This window comes from Psammomys obesus, unplaced genomic scaffold, assembly GCF_907164565.1.
Source record: "Psammomys obesus unplaced genomic scaffold, mPsaObe1.curated_primary_1811, whole genome shotgun sequence".
NCBI lineage: Eukaryota > Metazoa > Chordata > Mammalia > Rodentia > Muridae > Psammomys > Psammomys obesus.
The window spans coordinates 9,134,260-9,141,480 of record NW_026585689.1 but is presented as its reverse complement, the minus strand read 5'-3'; the positions used below and the strand labels follow the sequence as shown (position 1 = coordinate 9,141,480).

Here is a 7,221-nt window from a genome sequence, read left to right as displayed (position 1 = left end):
GAACTCATTCTTCCCTTCAGGACTCCAGTGGCTACTTGGCTTGACAAGTACCATCTAATGTTCAAAATACTTTATTGCAATTAGTATTGTGCAAGAAGTAAAATTAAGTTTAAAGGAGGGATAGTGTTTAAGATATTTACTATGTCTAGAACAGAGTTTCATGGAATGATGGGACTAACTAAAACTTGAAAACTTGGTAAGGGAGAACTAGGAACTGAGCATATGGGCTGGTATATTTCTCATGATATTGTAGAGTTTATTCTTCTTATTCGTACAAAACAAGATACAGAGGTCCAAATTTTGAAAGCCTATGAAAATTTCTAGTTGATCTGTTTAAACATATTCTCATTTGGTCTTAAAACTATTTGGATGAATTAATTTTTCTAAGAAAGATTATTCCATTCATTCCTGTAAAACATTCTAAAGAATCTCATAGGTTATTATTATTTCTGCTTTGATTTTTCAGAGAGTCTTGTTATAAACTGAAAGCTAGGCTTTCCTGGAAATAACGATGTTCTGGCTAGTTTCAAACTCATGATCTTCATGCTTCAAATGCTGTATCCAGCTAGGATGATAAGTATTAACTCAGTTGGCTATGAAAGATGTTTGTTCACTTTGAAAAGAATGTCAGAGGATTAACTAATTGGTTGCATATCCTTCCAACCTTTCTTGCTCTCAATTTTTTTGTTATTTGTCTAATTTTAAATGTTCCACATTCCTTTTTTTTTTCTTTTTTATGATTTTAACTTTCTCTTTAAAGAAGAAATTAGGGGAGGGGATCAAGTGTGAAACACAGTAACACCTATTTTGGCAAGATAGCAATCTAAAGTACAAGCTATTGTATTTAAATTAAAAGACATTAAGTAATAAACCATAATACTGGGATGAGGGAAACACATGAAACACAAGATACAGTATGTCTAAACATCTTGAAATTATAATTTAATGATAAAAGCTGAAAAATTATGCAGTTTTAGCTAGAAATTAATTGCACCTTTTTCCTGTTTCTCCCAAATAGATTCAGAGTTTTTCATTTAATCACACCTTAAAGCTTTTCTCTCAGCATAAAGCAACCACCAAATACACACAAATATTTACTTGTTAATAATTTTCCTGGTCATCCAACACTCAGTGCACATGATTCCAGAGGTTACAATTTGGGATGAGAATAGACAACCTGAAAAACCACAAATCCAAGTTTCAAAACTTGTTCTTAAGACCATAGGACATGCAGGTCATTTTTACTTCTCATGAGGATGTCACACTGTCATTTAATCATCAATCTTCCTTAGAATGACAAGATTTATTAGTTGCCAACATGAACAGACTAGGACTGCAGATACAACTTTTAAAATATTTCATTTCTTAATGGCTGGGTGAGGTCATTCCAATTGTTTGCGTTCTGCAAGTTTCAGCACCTAACAATCTACCAGGCTTGAGAACCTTATGTTAAATGGTGTAATATTCTAAAAGTAGCCAATTGCTTCAGTATAAGCCATTCAGAGCCCAAAGGCTAAAGAATGAACAAAAATAAAATCTTTTTTTCTGTAACTGTTTAAATATGATCCAAATGTGTCCACCAGTGGTTTTTCCAAAAGAAATATTCTATAAATAAGCAAACTACAACTGCTCACTGATAACTATGGACTTCCTGGATGTCTCATTGGACTTAATTATAGACCACTCACAGCAATAGCTTTTTAGTAGCATGATATGAAGCCATTTTAGCTCTTTCACATACGTGTTGCGCTTCCGGCTGTGAATGGAGAAAGTTTGGCAGCATTTCCCTGGTAAGCTAAGCTGCTTCCATCCTTTTGAATGGCATCAACATCAACACCATCCATCATCCCTGTTGTCAGACTTCTTAGTTTCAACTTTGGGTACACAGTGTTCAAATGCACCACTTCAGTATTTTCATCTTCATCTTCTTCCTCACCATGAGAAGATTCTTCCTCTGCTTCCTTTAATCATTTAACAAACCGTTCTGCTTTGACATGCATCTCTTTGGCAAGTTATTTTGAGAGATATTTCTTAGAGGTCTTTTCTGACCAGATGATGATGACCCCTTCTTCTAAAATATCTGCATCATTTATACATCTTCTTCAAGATTTGTGGAATCATATTGGAGATCATCTGAGCTTGACCCATTGCTACCATCATTCCAAACCATAAAGAAGGTACTTTTTTGGTTTGTGTATTTCCAAATAATTTTATTTTTTTCATTTTATTTATTTTTTCGTTTAAAATTATTATTTATAACAACTTATTCACTTTGTATCCCAGCTATAGCCTCCCCTCATCTCCTCCCATTCCCACCCACTATTTCTCTTCCTCCTCTATGCCCTTCCCCTGGAGGGGACAGGAGATCCACAAGGAGACCAGAACAGCCAAAAAACCTGGGCCAGAGCAGATCCTGTGGAGATCTATACTCCAACCAAAGATGATACATAGAAAGGACCTAGACCCCCTGCTCAGATGAGGCTGCTCAGTTTCCTAAGTGGGTTCCCTAGTAAGGGGAACAGGGGCTGTCTATGACATGAACTCAGTGGCTGGCTCTTTTATCACCTCTCCCTGGGGTGTGCAGCCCTGCCAGACCACAAGGGAAGATGATGCAGCCAGTTCTGATGAGACCTGATAGGCTAGGATCAGATAGAAGGGGAGGGGGTCCTCCCCTATCCGCTGAACGTTTTTGTTGTTATGACAAAACTTTAGAAAATAATGCTTGTATTTCTTGATTTGTTCTCTTATTTACTCACTAAAGAGAACTTCAGTCAAAACAAAATATTTCCATGAATTTTAGATCCAGCCTTTCTGTCTCAGCCACAATTTCTTTATCATATGTATTAATAATACCTTTCTCTTTATTTTTCTTAACAAAATAAAAAAGAATGTCGATACATTCTTTTATAGTTCTTTCTAAATCGTCATCGAATGCCAGACCTTTTGCATGGTCACTGATTTCATCCATTCTGCACCTCTAAGCTTCCACAGATGCATCCTCCCCCAATCATCCTCCTGTCTTCCTCAGCAACATCTAGAGGAGGACTACTTTCACTTGGTGAGGTGGTAGTGTCTCACTGCTGGCTATGAAGCTATTTTCCTTGTCCTTGCCCTTTCTATTTTTCTTCTCCTTTTCTTTTTTCTGGCACCACTGTCACTGTGCTCAGGTGAGCTTTTGAGAATGAATGTACAGAGTTTATGATGTGTGTCAAGCATACCTCGGTGCCTACAAGCCTTGAAAGAATTACCTCTTGTTTGCTTCTTTGGATTGACAAAACATGCAGATCTGTTTCAGGATTCTCACACTCACGACAGAGAAGAATTTTTTTTTCCAATGAATCCATTCAACATGTCTTGCAGCTTATTTGCCTCTTGAGATCCATTGACAATACAATGGTGAGTCTTTTCTTTCTTTTTTTTTCTTTATTTTATTTCCTTCTTTTTTATGTTTTATTAATTACAGTTTATTCACTTTGTATCCTCCCATAAGCCCCTCCCTCCTCCCCTCCCAGACCCACCCTCCCTCCCTCTTCTTCTTGCTTGCCCCTCCTAAGTCCACTGGCAGGGGAGGTCCTCCTCTCCTTCCTTCTGATCTTAGTCTATCAGATCCCATCAGGAATGGCTGCATTGTCATCTTCTGTGGCCTGGTAGGGCTGCTCTCCCCTCAGGGGGAGGTGATCAAAGAACAGGCCTATCAGATTATGTCAGAGGCAGTCCCTCTTCCTATTACTATTGAACTTACTTAGATACTACGCTGTCATGGACTACATCTGTGCAGGGGTTCTAGGTTATCTCCATGCATGTTCCTTGGTTGGAATATGAGTCCCTGGGGAGACCCCTGTGTTCAAATTTTCTGGTTCTGTTGCTCTCCTTGTGGGGTTTCTGTCCTCTCCAGATCTTACTATTTTCCACTTCTTACTTAAGATTCCATGCACTTTGCACATCAGTTGGCCTTAGGTCTCAGTGTCTGCTTTGATAGCCTGTAGGGCAGAGCCTTTCAGAGGCTCTGACCCTAGCTTATCAACTCTCATCAGAAATGGCTGCATTGTCCTTCTTAACATCAAACTGGGTCTGTGCTTCCAGTTCACAAACAAAATATTTGGTGGGGTACTTTGGAAGCTGATTAAATGCCTTTGCAACGTCAACCTCTGGAATGTTCTTGCCCTGATTCTCACCATTTCTTAAGGATTAAATAGGCTTTCGAGACTGATTTTTTCATTCTTCTATTTTTTCATCACTTCTTGAATTAGTCACTGTGAAGATATTGTTTTATAAAGCTAGTACCTCTGTGGCCATCAGTTATTAATGGCTGTAAGCTGGCTGCAGTAAGACTAGTGGCTCTATATCAGTGTTTCTCAACCTGTGGGTCATGACCCCTTTGGGGTTAAGCAATCCTTTCACAAGGTTATTTTTTTAAGACCAACAGAAAACACAGGTATTTACATTACAATTTGCAACTAGCAAAATTACAGTTACGATGTAGCAATAAAAATAATTTTATGATTGGGGCACCACTACACAAGGAACTGTATTAAAGGGTCACAGCATTAGGCAGGCTGAGAAGCACTGATTCTATATATTGATCATGGGAAGTTTATTCAGTAATATAACTGTCAGTGTGAGGATTCTGATGCATATTCAAGCTTCCTCAGGAGTACAATGATATACTTCATTCTTGTTCTACTTACTTTAAAACGTTTCCTAGAGACACCATGCCGTTGTTTGGTTAGTAGACGAATACTTATTATACACTTATCAATTTGAATTGGATTCCGATTTGTTCAAAAACAATCCATCCTGATTTCTAACACTTTTCTAAGAAAAACATACTACTGATTCTAAAACAGACCCAATTACCTTTGATAGACATCTCACTGCTTTTTACAGGTTGGTAAAAGACAAAGCTATAAAATAAATTACTTTGTTTGATTACTTTGGTGCTTTTGCATGAGCGATTTATCTGGAAGTTATTTTGCTTACAAGTAGGCATTCCATGACTATACTATTAAGAGTTTATTTTACCTCAGGGAGTTCTTTCTGAAATTAGGACATACTTTTAAAAAATAAAAAATAATTTCCTGTTTTATTGAGTAGAATCTTGAATACTTGACCTCTAATTTCCATGAATTTGGCTTTATTTAATATTCTGCTCCACAGGGAGTACTTATCAACATGGCTATAGAAAGGATAGGATGGCTTTATATTTATACAACTCTCTGTTAGATACTTAGACTTCTGCAGAATGAGTTTACCTTACAATTCTGTTCTTCGGCATGGATAACATTTGCACTCATTTAGTGAGGTCATACAGGTGCCTCTCAGGCTTCTCTGGCAAAGAATACAATCTCAAGTTCTGCTACTCCTTTTTCAAAGTAGAAGGAAAGAAAATTTATAGCAGTTATAAGAAACCTTAGTTAAATTCAGTGTGTCACAAACAAGAAATATATGAAATTAGGAGGGGTCTTGTTAGGAAGGAGGCTTTCAGTAGGACATAGAGGCAGAATGGGAGACAGTAATAAAAGAGTAAAATTCATGATCTACATGTTTGAAACGATAAAGGAAAAATTGTCAATCCATCCATCTCTTCTCATCATATTATCAGTACTATGCCCAGAAGAACCTTGAACAGCAGGAATTAGGATTCCTTTGCAAATCACTTCTGATTTGATTGTTTGAAGGAAGTGATGATAGTATGATGCCATCAACCCTTTCTGGGTAGGGAACTTGTCATTATTTTTCTCTCTGAAGCCCCAGAAGGAATTATGTTCAATCTTACCACCAAGATATTCTTGTTCTTCTAAGCAATTGGTTTATCTATTTTAAATTATGAGTTGTATAAAAGTGATAATTGTATCTTTTGCAGGGGCATTGCATTTCCTTTTGTCTCAAAAAGTCCATGTTTTACTGTGAGCAGAGTGTAACCATAAGGTCTAGCTAGGGTTCTCAGTGGGAACTGCCTTCATACAGTCACCAGCAATTAAGATTTTCCTTTACTGCAAAAATACTCTGAGCAGGTGCTGGGATCTGAATGTTTCCCAAACTCCTGTGCAGGAGTGTGATCAATACTATGATTAGACTGAGAGATATGGCCTTAAGAGGCAATGAAGCCATGAGAGTTGTGCCATTATGGATAGCGTTAATGAATGACCTTAACAAAGGGCATTTAAAGGTAAGCTCATCCTTTCAGACCCATCTGTGGTGAAAGAACACAATGATCCCCATCTCCAGAGGATGCAGCTACAAGATATAAGGCTCAGAAAGTTGCCCTCATAAGACACTAACACTGCCAGAACTTTGATCTCAGGCTTACCTGGCTCTGCAACAACTGCTAAAGACCATTTTTTTTGGGGGGTGGGGTGGGGGGAGTGACAGTCACAGTTTATTGTCAACAGCCAGCTTGCCTTTTTCAGCCCATACTCGATGCAATAGCAGACCAGCCCCAGAACAACTGGCATGACAAACAGTTCCTGTGACTGAAAAGTCCCGTGACTTAGAAACACTTTAAAGGCTCACCAAATAAGTTCAGACCTGCTTCATCTCCCATGGGACTCTTTTCAGAGCCATAAAGAAAAAATTAAAGGAATTCTGTGATTCAGGGAGCTCATGTAAGGAAAAAATAATAATAATTACAGACTAGGCGAAAACCCAAATTTTTAATATTTACTAACTACTATGTTACAGCGCTTTATCACAGCAGCACGAGTGAGCTGAGGCAGAACGAGAAGTAGGCATATTCGATGTGTCAAGAGAACAGTTTCAAGAGAGCAGTCTAGGCCACATGTGCAACTCATGGTGTGCAAACCTGCACTCGAGTCTGTTCTCCCGGCATTCTAGTGTAGTGCTCTGCGGCTGATACAACTGGGGCTGCAGTAGGCACAGCTGCGATACCAACCATTGCTACGGAGATTGCAGGAATAATGATAGCACCGGAATGGTTCTGTCTCTGTGGCTGCGCCGAGTATATAAGCTGTAAAGGCATTACCACCTCCATGCAGCCAGATTTCAGAGTATCCCTAAGCCTCAGGTCCTGTGATGGGAGCCTTTGAGGGGGTGGGGCAGGGTTAGAGTGGAGAGGCTGCTGTAGAATTCCCACAGAGTAAGGATCTGTAGAGTTACTGTTGTTGAACTGAATTAGGGAGAATGCACAACTCTTGGCTGTTCTAAAATAGATCAGGTGCCTGTAAACAATGTGATCTGCAGGAGCCAGAGGTACCAGTCTTC

The 7,221-nt window shown here is 38.7% G+C and overlaps 1 pseudogene; it reads right to left on the bottom strand.

Moving 5' to 3' along the window:
• Positions 1-1,733: 1,733 nt before the first annotated feature.
• LOC129666173 (eukaryotic translation initiation factor 5-like) lies at positions 1,734-6,979 on the bottom strand (annotated as a pseudogene).
• Between the last annotated feature and the right edge of the window lie 242 nt (positions 6,980-7,221).